This window comes from Sturnira hondurensis, unplaced genomic scaffold (genome assembly GCF_014824575.4).
Source record: "Sturnira hondurensis isolate 20B ecotype Veracruz unplaced genomic scaffold, ASM1482457v3 Scaffold0006566, whole genome shotgun sequence".
Taxonomy (NCBI): Eukaryota; Metazoa; Chordata; class Mammalia; order Chiroptera; family Phyllostomidae; genus Sturnira; species Sturnira hondurensis.
The window spans coordinates 106,991-122,576 of NW_028079197.1; the positions used below are offsets into that span (position 1 = coordinate 106,991).

Genomic DNA, 15,586 nt, shown 5'->3' on the forward strand with positions numbered 1-15,586 from the left:
TATTGTTGACACTATTACAGATGTCCTCCATCCATCCCTTTGCCCCACTCCATCCAGCCCCCACATCTACCCTGGCCTTCACCACATTGTGTCTCTGTCCATGGGCTATACTTATATACATATATGTTCTTTGGCTAATCTCTTCCAGTTCCCCCATCCCTCCTCTTTGAGAATTGTTAGTCTGTTCCATGTATCCATGCTTCTGGTTTTATTTTGCTCATCAGTTTATTCTGTTTGTTTAGATTCCACATATGAGTGAGATCATAGGGTATTTGTCTTTCTCTGACTAGCTTATTTATCTTACCATAATGTTCTCTGGGTCCATCCATTATGTTGCAAAGGGTGAGTTCCTTCTTTTTCACATCTGTGTAGTATTCCATTGTGTATACGTACCACAGCTTTTTTATCCAATCATCTGCTGACAGGTATTTGGGCCATTTCCAGACCTTGGCTATTATAAATAACACCACTATAAACATTTTTAAAGTTGTATGTCTCTGAGACTATAGATAGTTTATTATTAAGAAAAAATGACTAATAAAGGAGAGGAGTGATATTGAGCAACATGCTATCTTTGAAACTTGGGGTTTTCTATCTTAGCTGTGACCATCTGATAAAAATAAAACAAGAAGGAAGGAAGCCCTACACTGACACCTACAAACAGGGTGAAAAAATGTGTATCGAAGGTTATTCCCTTATTTCATCATAGCCATTGATCAAAAATAGATCAGGATAATATTTTTTTCATCATAATAGCAACTCAGGGTTAATTTTAGGAATTGTGTGAAACAACAGCATTGCTCCAGGTCAAGGAGCTTAATTCAGTGGGCAGGCTATACAGCATCATTACCAGGGACCTGTGTGGCCGTCCCAGGGAGAAGCAGGGAAGGAAGCTGCAGGATAGGACATCATTGGTAAGCACAAGTGAGATGATCTCATTGGAACCAAAAGCCTTGAAGGGAAACTTGATAATTTGATGTTGCTGTAACTAGATCATCAAGACCAATTCACACATTCTCAACTTAAAAAATTATAGGAAAATACTAGATGAATTTGGATTTGTTTTACTTAAAAATAAACACGTAATTTATGTTAACAAATTTGTCATATTTTATGGCTTAAAAGGGGCAGATTGTATTGCTGATTTAATACACTTAAAACAAAAACCTAATTTTAAGCGTCAGTTAAATCAGACATAGAAAATCTGCTTTGGAAGGTTATCTAAATGATTTACCTCTATTTTCAAAACCAAAAATGTTTCCATGTTTCATAAATATATCACTAAAGTATAGATAAGTATTAATAGATTTATAAACATACACAGAAAAAATATTATAATTATTTTTCCCAAACATGTGTTTAATAGCACAAGCCAGGCTTAATTTTACTTGTTACAAGTAACACTAAATGAGAAAGTCAGGATATTCTAACTAATCTTAGTATCAGAGACCTCATTAATACATTCGAGTATTGCTTTCCTAAAGAACCATTGAAAAGTGAATGTTAATTTCTTAAAATCAGATTTTAAAACTATAACTCAGCTAATAATAAATACATTCATTTTAAGTGTACAATTCTATACTTTTAAGGAAATTTGTAAGTGCAACCATTGCTACCACATAGTTGTAGACTATTCTATCACAAGAAGTTCTTTTGTGTTTATTTTCTATGCTTAGTACACTTTATTGATTATACTATTACAGTTTTCCCATTTTCCCCTTTATTCTCCTCTGCCCTGCACCCCTCCCCCCACCAGCATCCCCCCATCTCTTAGTCCATGTCCATGGGTCATACATGTAAGTTCTTTGGCTCATCCATTTCCTATACTATTCTTAACCGCCCCCTGACTATTTTGTACCTACTATTTATGCTTCTTATTCCTTGTACATTTCCCCTATTTCCCCCCTCCCCCTCCCTGCTGATAACCCTCCATGTGATCTCCATTTCTGCAATTCTGTTCCTGTTCCAGTTGTTTCCTTAGTTGGCGTGTTGCAGCCTGTCATGGCCTGGCAGGTCCACTCTAGATTTGGGGAGACGGAAGAAAATGGCTCTGTGCATTTCCTTCCATTGGGATGCCTGACCTGCCTTTGTTCATGGGTGGGCAAGCCACACACGCTGCAAGCTGCATGCCTCCCTGCATGCCCTGCAAGCTCTGAATGCCACCTATCCCCTCTGTGTGGCACATGTCCTGGCACACAGCATGAAGCCCCTAACCCCTTTTAAATACTAGAACAAACAAAGCTGACAAGAAGCCAAGAAATTATATAACATAGCATGATTCTGTGCATGCAAGCCTACTTCATATTATGGGAACAGTTTCTTGGACCCAATCTCAAGGCTTTGAGAACACTACTTATGAGGCCCATTCAAGGTTATGGGAACACTGTTTCCCTTAGTTACCCAGACACCTAGGCAAGGAAGCCAGACTGCCTCTATATGACCTACAGTTTGTTTTTGCTTTTGTTTTTTAGGTTCCATTGTTGATAGTTGTGTTTGTTGTCATTTTAATGTTCATAATTTAAAAAATTAAATATTTTATTTATTTATCTTCAGAGAGGAAGGGAAGGAGAGAGGGAGAGAAATATCAATGTATGGTTGCCTCTCGTGCGTCCCCTGCTGGGGACTGGCCTGCAACCAAGGCATGTGCCCTGACTGGAAATTGAACCACAATCCTCTGGTTCACAGGCCTGGTCACAATCCACTGAGCTACACCAGCCAGAGCTAATGTTCATAATTTTGATCTTCTTTTTCTTAGATAAGTCCCTTTAACATTTCATATAAGGGCTTGGTGATGAACTCTTAACTTTACCTCACCTGGGTAGCACTTTATCTGCCCTTCCATTATAAATGATAGCTTTGTTGGATAGAGCAATCTTGGATGTAGACCCTTGCCTTTCATGATTTTGAATACTTCTTTCCAGCCCCTTCTTGCCTGTAAGGCTTCTTTTGAGAAATCGGCTGATAGTCTTATGGGTACTCCTTTGTAGGTAACTGTCTCCTTTTCTCTTGCCCCTTTTAAGATTCTTTCTTAATCTTTAATCAGGTAATTTCATTTTGATGTGTCTTGGTGTGTCCCTCATTGGGTTCAATTTGTTTGAGACTCTCTGAGCTTCCTGGCCTTCCTGGAAGTCTATTTCCTTCACCAAATTGGGGGATATTCCTTTCACTATTTTTTCAAATAAGTTTTCAATTTCTTTCAATTGCTCTTTCTCTTCTCCTTCCAGAAGAGAATTTGGGTGTTGGAACATTTAAAGTTATTCCAGAGGTTCCCAAGCCTCTCCTCATTTTTTTAAAATTCTTATTTCTTCATTCTGTTCTGGTCAAATGTTCATTTCTTCCTTCTGTTCCAAGTCATTGATTTTAGTCCCAGTTTCCTTCCGTGTATATTTTCCTTTATTTCACTTTTTATAGCCTTCATTTCTTTCTCTATTTTGCTTCTGTACTCAATCATTTCTGTGAGCATTCTGATTACCAGTATTTTGAACTCTGAATCTGATAGGTTGACTATATCCTCATTGATTAGTACTTTTTCTGGAGTTTTGATCTGTTCTTTCATTTCAGCCATATTTCTTTGTCCCACCTGGTGCACCTGTTACATTGTAAGAAGCAGAGCCTTAGATATTGGTATTTGCCAGGGTGGGGCAACCTATATCACTGCTATATGTAGTAGAGGGCTCCGAGAGGGAACAATGAGGTTTGCTCAGCTCTCACACTGCTTTCAGTCACTTCCCCTGCTACCTACAAGCAAATTGAGCCCTCCTGGTGCTCATTCCCAGACAGGTGGGTTTGTGTATGTTCTAGGACCCTGTAGATCTTTCCCATGAACTCTCCTGTGAGACTGAATGTTTCTCTTGCCACTGAAACCCCCACAGGTTTTTACAGCCAGAGGTTTTGAGTTTTTCTTTTCCTGAGCTGGAACCCTGGGTTGCACGGTCTAACTTGCCATCCAGTTGTTCCTCCCAGTGAATCTGCCCATGAATGCGGGACCACCTACTCAGCTGGCCAGCTGCTGCCTTGCCTCCTGGGTCACTGGTCCATCGCCTTGTCATGAGTCCACTCTGGCTGCTTGTCTCTGCACCTCCTTCAGGTCTGGATGAACATTTCTTCTTTAACTTCTTGGTTGCCAGACTTCCATACAGTTTGATTTTCTGGTAGTTGTGGTTATTTTTTGTTTTTAAGTTTGTTGTTGTCCTTCTTTGGGTTGTATGAAGAAACAAAGCATATCTCCCTATGCCTCTATGTTAGCCAGACATCGTGTGTTCACTTTCAGTCAATTTTCATTCCTGCCTCAACTTCAGCCAACCCATAATCTACTTTTATCTCTCTGGATTCACCTTTCCCAAAAGTTTTATGCAAATGGATCCATACCGTTTATAGTCTTTTATGCCTGGCTTTTTTCAGTTAGCATAATGTTTTTAAGGTTCATTCCTGTTGTAACATTTACCAGTCATTTGCTCTCTTCATTGCACAATCAAATTTCATTGTATAGATATAATTAATTTTGTTCAGCCAGTCACTAATTGATGGATTTTTGGGTTCTTTCCAAATATTAGCTATTTTAAATAATGATGCTATGAGACTTTGCATAGAACACTTATATAGATATATGTCTTGATTTCTCATTACTTGAAAATAAAATTAAGTGTCTTCCTAAGTTTTTAAAAAATTACCAAAATATTTTTCAAAGCAACTGCACCTTTTTACATTCCCAGCAGAATTTTATAAAGGTTCAATTGTCTCTCTATTATTTCCAAAACCTGTTATCATCAGGCTTTTGATGGATAACTATTCCAGTGAATGTCTAGTAATATCTCATTTTCATTCTACTAATGACATTTTGGGTAAAATGACAAATTAATATTGACTAATTATGTTGATCAACTTGGTTGTATTTATTAGCCATTTGTATATCTTCTTAGTTGAAATGCATAATATATTATTTTGCCCATTTTTAAATTGGTTTGCATGTCATCTTATTGATTTGTAGAATTTTTGTATGTTTTGAATACACATCCTTAATCAGACTGATGACTTGAAATTATTTTCTCTGCCCCCCCATAGCTTATATTGTATTTACTGAAGAAAAAAAGATTCTCACCTTTTATTTATTTATTTGTTTATTTATTTATATATCTATTTATATTGTTGACACTATTAAAGATCATTGCAACCAAGTCCACTTGAGTTTTCTTCCTATGGATTGGCTTTTGGTTTCATACCTAAGTCACCTTTATTTAGTTTAATGTCATGTATTGTCCTATGTTTGCTATGAGAAATAATATAGTTTTAGCTCTTACATTTAATCTCAGATACATTTTTATCACATGTTTGTAGATGGTGTTAGGCAGGAGTATTTTAAAGTCTCTTCATCTCCTTCCAGTAGGTATGTGTGGCGGACTCCCTGTTAGCACAGACGTGTGGAGTGGATCTAGCCCCTTGACATCTCCTCTCATACCCAGGATTTGCCTGTTAAATTCCTGGCTGGTCTGCCAGTTTGCTGCTTACTTTAAAGATAACTGCATTCTCAGGTTAGAAGTGTCCATTTTCCCTGATAATTTGGTATGAATTTTGCTATTTTTGCTCAAAAACACTACAGGACATAACATTTGTGCCTTTGCTCAAATCAGGGCTGTCCCCTCTGAGTGAAGCAACTGACTTTTATGGGCTGACCTTTCCTGGTAGCAGAACTGTGCTTACTGACCTGGGGCTGGAAGTGGGGAGAGGGGTTGTTGAGAGAAGCCAGGACAAGGATGCTATGGATTCCCACGCCTCTTACCCAAGATTGAGAAGTTTTTCCTGAACAAATTCTTCTCAATTTGTTGCTTATATTTGGTAAAATACAGGAGCCATAAATCAGTTGTGATAAAAAACAATATAAAATCAAGCTTTATACTTGATTTTGGGAGAGAGGATTCTCTGAATGTTCCACTCCCTTGTCCCTGGAAACTGCCACATCCTAAAAACAAGATAGTAACAGCTGGTGCCAAATTTCCACGAGCGTTTGAGAAACTTGGCCCAAGACTATAGAAGGAAAAGGATTTACTTACGTGCTTCCTCTTGAGTACTTTTGGTTGGAGGAAAAGTGGCATGACAACCAAAGAGGACAGTCCTAAGCTCAGAAGATTTCAGGCAGTGGACTGCCCTTCCTTTTTGAAAAATGTATTGGAGTGACACTGGTTAATAAAACCATATAGGTTTCAAGTGTATAACTATATAACACATCCTCTGCATTTGGCATTGTGTGCCGACCTCCTCAAAACAAGTCTCCCACCACCACTTATCTTCCCTTTGCCCTCTTACCCCCACCCCACCCCCTTCCCTCTGGCAATCACCATACAGTTGTCTGTGACTGGTTTTTGTTGTTGTTGTTGTTGTTTGCTTAACCACTTCACATTTTTCACACATACACCCACACTCCTCCCTCTAATATCTGTCGGCCTGTTCTCTGTACCTATGAGTCTGTTTCTATTTTGTTAGTTTACTTTGTTCATTAGATTACATATAGGAAGTCTGTTCAGAAGGTATCCAGCCATGTCATGTGAAAAATAGAAACAATTATTGAAGAAGTTGCAAGATACAGGAGACATTGTAGATTAGACGATGACACTTCAGTGCCCTTCAAAGTAGGCATGTTAGGACCTCACAAAGTCCTCAGTGGCCATTAGCTGCCCCATTGTATTTTCCTGAATCTCACAGAGAGTCTGAAATCTCTGCTCTTTCAAAGGTGATTTCAGTTTGGGGAAAGTCCAGAAGTGGTGGGGCACCGAATCTAGGTTGTTAGGAGGGCTGAGTCACCTGGGTGATCTGATGTTTTGCCAAAAATCTCTGCACTAAATGTGATGCGTGAACAGGTGCACTGTCATGATAAAGCTATCAATCACCAGTTTGCCATAGCTGTGGACTTCTGAATCATCCGAATAATTTCTGTGGAGGAATGTTCTGGCTTAGCCCCAAATTTGATGCTGATTCATTGTTGTACTTGCTAAGTCATTTTAAATGCAATAACCACACAGTACATATGCCCACTCAATTGTTGGGAACCTCCTGGCCTGGTTTCAGAAGCTGTAACCCCCCATGGCTAAGGCTGAGTAAAGAGACCTTGGGACCATAAGCCACTAAGTAGACAAAGCTTATCTCCCTGGCAGGGGCACTGCCTCTGCCCACTTTTACTTCACCCTGCCTGGCCCTCACTGGATGACCAGTTAGCCAATGACAGGTAAGATTCCTCAGAGGAGGGATGACCTAAGACAGGCATGGTCATGAAGAGGCCCTCAAGGAAAGACTTGGGTGGCTATAGATAAAGGGGGTGATGGACCTTCACCCCTTGGCTTTGACATAGCCTGACTCCTCATTCTATTTGTGAGACATCTCCTAATCTCTTGGCTGCCTTACTTTCCCTGCCTAATTTAAGCTTGAAACAATGCCAGAGATGGGTGCAGCCCAGTGCTGGAAAGGATGGGTTCCCCAGGGCAATTAGGCCTAAGAAAGAATGCATAAAATCCTGTGAAACCTGCTTTGCTAATGCCCTCAAGTTAAATGATAAGGGTCCAAATATAGATGAGTTTGTTTCCCCCAAATTTTTAGGCCCTTTAGCTATCTAACCCTGACTCAGAATAAGCCCTCATAGTTCTTTGAATGTTATCTATTGTTTGATCATTACTACCTGACAATGATAGGTGAACTTTACTTGTATTTCTGTGCAAATTAAACCCAATAAAAGCCCATTGAGGAGCAGACTCCTGTCCCTTCTCCTTTGAGAGACTGGTCACCTTTCCTCCCCAAGTAGATCATATCTTGGTAGACTTATTCTCTCATCTGTGACAGACAGTGGTGCTGGTGGTGGAGTCCCTGAGGGTGGAGACCCTGCACGCTCAATGACATCTACTGCCCCACTGACTAGTACAGTGAAGTTGTCATTGTTCATGCATACACATTCCAGTCCACTCTCCTTGGCTGCCAGGTTGCAAATGATGTCATGCAAACCATTCTCATTATAGTAACAATGGCTGGACTTGTTCCAGCCAGACCTCGTTTAAGTGAAATGTTACTGTAAATGTCACTGACTGGCTTATTTTACTTAATATAATACTTCCCAGTCTATCCATGCTGTCACAAAAGGTAAAATTTACTGCCTTTTTATACCTGAGCAGTATTCTATTCTGTAAATATATCACGGATTTTTAATCCACTCATCCACTGATGTGTACTTGGGCTGCTCCCAAATCTTGGCATTTGTAACTATGCAATGAACACAGGGGAGCGTATATTCTTTCAAATTAGTGTTTTAGTTTTCTTCAGGTATATTCCCAAAAGTGGAATTTCTGGGTCATAGGGCAGTCTCATTTTTAATATTTTGATGAAACTTCACATTACTTTCCAAAGTGGCAGCACCAATTTGCATTCCCACCCACAGTGCACTAGGGTTTACTTTTTTCCACATTCTCATCAGCACTTGTCTATTGATATACTGATGATGCCATTCTGACAGGTGTAAGGTGATATCTCATTGCATTTTTTTCCTTTTTTAAAATTTATTTAATTATTTTTCAAGTACAGTTTTCTGTTTATTATTCCCATTTCATCCTACTCCCCGTGCTCCCCTCTCCCTCTCATTTCCACCTTTCTCAGTTGTTGTCCATGTATCCTTTATATATGTTCCTCCAAATCCCTCCCCTATTTCTCCTGAAATTCCCTCCCCTCTCCCCTCTGGTCACTGTCAGCCTGTTCTCTATTTCAGTGTCTTTGGTTATATTTTGCTTGCTTGTTTGTTTTATTGTTTAGCTTCCTGTTAAAGGTGAGATAATATGGTATTTGTCCTTCAACACCTGGCCTATTTCACTCAGCATAATGCTTTCCAGTTCCATCTATGCTGTTGCAGAAGGTAGGAGCTCCTTCTTTCTTTCTGCGGCATAGAATTCCATCGCGTATATGTACCATAGTTTTTTGATCCATTCACTTACTGATGGGCACCCAGGTTGCTTCTAACTCTTGGCTATTGTAAATTGTGCTGCTATGAACATTGAGGTGCATATGTTCTTTGGGATTGGTGTTTTAGGGTTCTTAGGATACAATCCTAGCAGTGGAATTGCTGGGTCAAAAGGCAGGTCCAATTTTAGTTTTCTGAGAAAATTCCATACTGTTTTCCATAATGGTTGTACCAGTCTGCAATCCCACCAACAGTGGACCAGAGTCCCCTTTTCCCCACACCCTCTCCAACATTTGTTGTTTATTGCTTTGTTTATGATAGCCATTCTCACTGGTGTAAAGTGGTATCTCATTGTGGTTTTAATTTGCATCTCTCTGATAGCAAGTGGTATTGAGCATCTTTTCATGTGTCTCTGGATCCTCTGTATGTCCTCCTTGGAGAAGTGTCTGTTCAAGTCCTTTCCCCATTTTTTAATCGGGTTAGTTGTCTTCTTAGAGTGAAGTTGTGTGAGTTCTTTGTATATTTTGGAGATTAAACCTTGTGGTTTGAATTTGCATTTCTCTGATGATTAGTGACATTGAGCATCTTTTCATATGCCTATGGGCCCTCTGTATGTCCTCATTTGAGAAGTGTCTATTCAGGCCCTTTGCCCATTTTTTAATTGGATTGTCTGCTTTCTCAGTGTTAAGTTGCGTAAGTTGTTTATACATTTTGGATATTAACCCTTATCAGATGTATCACTGATAAATATATTCTCCCATTCAGTGGGTTGTCTTTTAATTTTGTTGGTTTCCTGTACTGTGCAAAAGCTTTTCAGTTTGATGTAGTCCCATTAGTTTATTTTCCTTCTGTTTCCCTTTACCAAGGAGATAAATCAAGGAACATATCGTTGCAAGAGATGTCTGAGATTTTACTCTTTTTTTCTTCTAGGATTTTATGGTTTTGTGACTTATATTTAGTATTTAATCCATTTTAATTTTATTCTTGTGTATCCTTTGAGGAGGTTGTTTAGTTTCATTTGTTTTGCATGTATCTGTCTAATATTACCAACACCTTTATTGAGTAGACTGTGTTTACCCAATTGTATGTTTTTGCTTCTTTTATGGAATATTAATTGACCATTAAGGAAAGTGTTAGTTTATTTCAGGGCTTCCTATTCTGTTCCATTGACCTATCTGCTTATTTTTATGCCAGCAACATGGTGTTTTGATTGCTGTGGCCTTGTAGTGTAGTTTGATATTAGATAGCATGATTCCTCCAACTCTGTTCTTTCTCAAGACTGCTGAGCAGGTACCAGACCCTACTGGGAACAACTCTGCCTTAGGGGTCAGCCCCTAGACAGTGACTCATACATAGTGATAGGGGTCTAGCTTTACAGTCAGCCAGCCTAAGTGTAACTCCAGCTATGAGTGGGCCAACACCTTTCAAGATTCAAATACAAAAGAGGACATGCATACCTGCCTCCTTTTAAAGGAACCATATGGCCCCTGAATATATCAGGGGTGACATTTCTTTCAGGACGTCTGTCTGACATTACAGAGGACAGCAACCTAACAATAATTAAAATGGAATTTCCTCCCATATCATGGGTTTGGATACATAAAGGAGATTAAATAAAAATTTAAAGAAATAAGAGGTATCATTTTGATATCTTAGGTTGGAAGGGCAAGTTTGTACCCACTACAAATTAAAATCCCTAAATAAGTCTAGTTTTTATTTTAATGTTACATTTAACTGTAATAAATCTGGTTTACAAATTTAAAGGTACAACATTTACACATTAGGTAGTTTGTCAAGAGAAAAGAGATCTTTAGATATACATGAAAGTATAGGTCCAGGCTTTAAGATGATAGAAAATGTCCTATGATTGATTGTCTTTTTTTGGTCTGTAGACCATGGAGAAAATTCTGATTCATAAGACCAAGAAGTTACAGTTTTTAAAATTGGTTTTAAGATTTTATTTATTTACTTTTAGAGAGACAGTAAAGAGTGACAGAAAAGCAGGGAGAGAAATATCAGTGGGCAAGGGATATAATAATTGGTTGTCTCTAGCCCACTTCCTACTGGGAACCTGGCCTACAACCCAGGCATGTGTCCTGACTGGGGATTGAACCAATGACCTTTGGGTTCACAGACTGGTACTCAGTCCTCTGAAACACATCAACCAGAGAGGAGTTAGATAGATTTTTAATGGCTCATGTATGTACTCTCAAGTTAGACTGATCAAGCAGATTGAAAGAATAATGACTTATTTTATTCAAGTTAGTGCATTAAAAATGTTGAAGAGCTGCTCAGTTTCCATGATAAAAATAAAGCTCCAAGCACAAAGGCTCAGACTTGTAACTTCTAAGACCTTCAAAAATACAGCACTATGATAGCAGGACATGCCGTGCATTTACTTGTGGCTGTACAGTTGAAGGCTCCGCTGCGACCAGAGCGTGCACCCAGCAGATAGGCCGGGGCCGTGTTTGGCATTTAACTGAGCGCAGCATTCGGGTCTGTTGATGGATATTACTTCTACATTTTTACATGAGCAGAAACTCACCGTACTGAATTTTAATAAGCTGTAAAGCAGAGCTACAATTGTCCCCAATCAAAGGTATGTTGACAGAGTTTAAATACATACGCAGAAGTGCAGACAGTGCTATATCTACACATTTGCCCCCCAAATGAGGGAACCTAGTAGCACATGGAGAAGGAGCTGACCCACAATGTGAGAAAAGTAATACACCGCCAATAATTTAAATATAGATATTTGAATAGCCCAATATATACTTAAATAAAATTATTAGTTATTATATGCAGAACTCATGATGAATTTCTACCAAACTCTAGTGCTCATTACAATAACAGCTGAAAATAAGGTATTTATTCACCTACCACCCTGAGGTACTAAAGATAAAGAGGAACTAGTCCCAGTGAGGGGGCTACACAAAGCCATTTCAGACGAGATCGGGAGCGTTCAGGGTGGTATGGACCTAGACCACAAAGCCATTTCAATCAGAAGCCTCCAAGTTCTTTCTCAGAGTGTAAGGGGATATTTTCCTTTGCTTCTTTGCTGTTTCCCCCACAGATTTTGACTTCCATCCCTTACTCTTTAAAGAGGCACATGTATGTGCTTTTTATCTGTACTATTTGATATGTACCCACTACCCACATGTGACTGTTAAGATTTAAATTATAATTAAATAAAAACGTAAAATCAGTTTCCCGGTCTCACTAGCCACATTTGACTTGTTCAATAGGGCAAATATAAAATATGTTCATCACTGTGGAAGATTATATTGGACTGCACTTCCTTAAGTTTTACAGAATATGTATAAAGAATAAAGAAATGTGTATTTTAATTAAGAATAAAAACATGTATGCTATTAACTATTCATATACTTAATTCGGGTTTTCTTTTTTAATTGTACTAAATTTATTGGGATGACACTGGTTATTAAGATTATATAAGTTTGAGGTGTCCAGTTCTGTCATACATCACCTATGTATCGCATTGTGTGCTCACCATTCAAAGTCAAGTCTCCTCTGTCACCATATATTTGACACCCTTTTCCCTCTTCTATCTGCCCCCACTTCCCTTTTCCTTGTGGTGACCACCATACTGTTGTTTGTGTCTATGAATTCCGTCTGCTTGTTTGTTAATTTGTTGCTTTCCATTTTGTAGCCCACATGTATTTTTTAAATTATAAACAATAAGGCTGGTTATAAAGGTAAAATAAATCTTCTTAGTGGCTCTTTTTATCTTTTCTTGTTGTCCCGAAAATATATATTTTAAGATTTTCATATATAATTATCATTCATTTTTAACCAATACTTATTATTTCAGACCTCAAGCTTTGGAATATAATAATTATAAGGATAGACAAGACCACAACCCTCATGGGGGTTATAATGTAGCAGGATAAAATAGATACTAAATTGACTTTTCCCAATTCTTCCTAATGCCTCCTGGTTTTTGTTATTACTTTTCCTTGCCCATAATATCAAGGCCATCTTGGTGGTTACTCCCAAACAGAAGCCTTTAGCACAGCCATGGGCACATTCCCTAGCCTTAGGTGGGGATGTGATCTGATCAGGAGCCTCTACAACACACGTAATTTTTCCCTCTTCTTTGAGGTAATATCAATATAGAGGAGAATAGATCTCTGATTCTCTTCATATTACATTTTATCTATCCAGAAATCCCAATCTTTTCACACAATCTCATACCTTTTGAAAAAATAAGTTGTGTTCCTCAGCTCATTAGCAACAGAAAAACTACCTTGTCTAAGAAACTATTACATAGGCCTTGGTGGTTGTTAAAAAGGCCCCACATGCTGCTAAAGGAACTTTTCTCATCTACCAGTGGATTAAAGAGGAGAATGGCATGTCTCTGCTCAGTATCTGCTCTCAGGTATTTCCAGAAATTACATTTCATCTTATGCAATGATGCTGGCAGCAAATCATGTGGTATTTGGCCTGAAAACTCCTGACTCAGATCTTGGCCCAAGATCCAATTTAGAACTTCTACAGCTCCTCTGGGTTTAGATATTCCATTCAGAAAACAAGAAAGAAGTTGATGATTATGGGATTGCAATTTTCTTAGCCTGTTTTACTGATGAAACACCAGATCCAATATCCTATAATGTGTAAAGATTTATGTAATTTGTTTTATACATTTCCACTTAAAGCATGCATAAGAAATCATTCGTTGAAAAAAAATGATGATTATTTCAGTAGTGGTTTTATTACATTCATTTTTCTTTTTTGTTTGTTTTTAGTTTATATTTTATTTCCTGCCTTGTTTTCTTTCGGCTGGAACTAGCTTTTGAGTCAGCAGTGTGTAGGCAACTCAAGTAGCACATGATGACTGAGATTCCTTATATGTTTCCCTCCAGGGCAGCCACCTGCTTTGTCATTGAAAAAAAGTGACTCACAGTGTAGCCTGACAAATACTTGACTACTCAGCATAGCTGTCTGTGAGACACACTTATAGCTCTGCCTTAACATGGGGCAAAATAAAGATTAAAATTTCATTGACATATTTCTGTAGAGTTTAGCTAAAAGGCAAAGAAAGACATTCATATCATAAATAAAACATTAGCAGAGTCAGGGCAGAACAATAGACATCTTTAATGATTATTATACATAAATGATGCAGGAAAACAAGGGAACAAGATAAAATATATGTCGAAGCAATATCCAAGTCTCAGTGTATGTGCTGACCCAATAGTCAAACTATTTGCCATAAGTTTCCGTGTAGTTTACCCTTTGAACAAGAACGATCTCAGTGAAATCTGTCCAAAATTCTAACATAGTTAGGAAGTGCTGCAAAATTTAACCTGGAAGAAATGTTCCCTTCTCTTCTGTATTGATAGCTCATATTGCTGGTTTCTTTGTGATGGTTTTGGATATTGTTCCTTTTATCTATTTATGCTTAACAAGTTACCTCAAGACTATGAGACTCAAAACTATTATTTTATTTGCTTATGATACATGTGTTGGGAATTCAGGAAGATCTTGACTAAGTGGTTTGTTTTTGACCCATGCTGGTAGCAGCTGGGTGTCTGATACTACACGACACAATCCCAATGAACTCTTCATTCAAATGTCTAGTGCTCCAATTCTCCTTGGTTTCTTTTTCTCTGTACATGGCATCTTCAAGGTCTGTTCATGTGGCTTGTACTTCTTACCATATGGTGGTCTCAGAGTAGTTGGACTTCTTACGTATTGACTTGCTTCCTCTAGAATGAGTGCTCCAATAAGTCTGGGTATAAGGGACAAAGCTTCCAATAACCCAGTCTCAGCACTCTAAAGATATCACTCCACTATTTTATTGGTTAGTCAGGTTGTGTCTCTGATTCAAGGTGAGGAAGAATAGACCCTAGTGGTTGGGGCATAGTGTGCACATAGAGGAAGGGGAAGAATTGATGAGAAAAGAGATAAGAACAAGATCCCACAGAAGTTTCAAGATGTATTACAGTCAGAATATCTCATATATTGTTTCCTCTATAGTTCATGAGCCTCCAGTTGTGGTTGCCTTCATCCCTTGCCTATATGTTTTAAGATACTTTTATTTTAAAGAAATTTTACCTCATGTTGTTACAAGCTGTTTGTAATCATGAATTAATTACCATGTTATATTTTCTGATAAACCTTCCTGAATAGAGCCCCTAATCACTGAACAATGATTACTGCACATCTACAATGTATCAACATTTTTAAAAATCCTCACCCAAGAATGTATTGATTGATTTTCGAAGGAGAGGAAGGGAGAGAGAGAAAGAGAAAGAGGACCCAGCCAGGGCTCAAAAACTTTTTAGATACTGGGGATAATGCAAATAAAAAAGTATTATTAGAAAGTCTTGGAAATTAGATTCTGGTATAGACAATGAATAACATAAAATATAATATGTCAAGGGTGATAACTGCTGTGGAGAATAATAAATCAGTTGTTTAGAAACTCTGGGCTGAACTTTGTCTATGCTTCTTTGGGGCCAAAACATCAATTTACTTCAGCCTGTTATTACCTTATTACAATTTGCTTATAGCTATCTAAGCCATATGGCTGATGTAATCAATAAAAGATTACATGTCTTGAAAAGTGGCGCTTAATTTTGAGGCTACATGGACATATTTGAAGCCGTTATGAATATCTCTTTTTAGGAAAATTTA

At 38.2% G+C, this 15,586-nt stretch overlaps 1 long non-coding RNA gene across 1 annotated transcript; it reads right to left on the reverse strand.

Moving 5' to 3' along the window:
• Positions 1-4,072: 4,072 nt before the first annotated feature.
• LOC118989857 (uncharacterized) lies at positions 4,073-15,386 on the reverse strand. The gene is made up of 3 exons (XR_005067109.1): positions 15,376-15,386; positions 12,073-12,075; positions 4,073-4,236 (listed from the first exon to the last, which is right to left on the reverse strand). It is a non-coding gene; the product is annotated as an uncharacterized LOC118989857 (long non-coding RNA).
• Between the last annotated feature and the right edge of the window lie 200 nt (positions 15,387-15,586).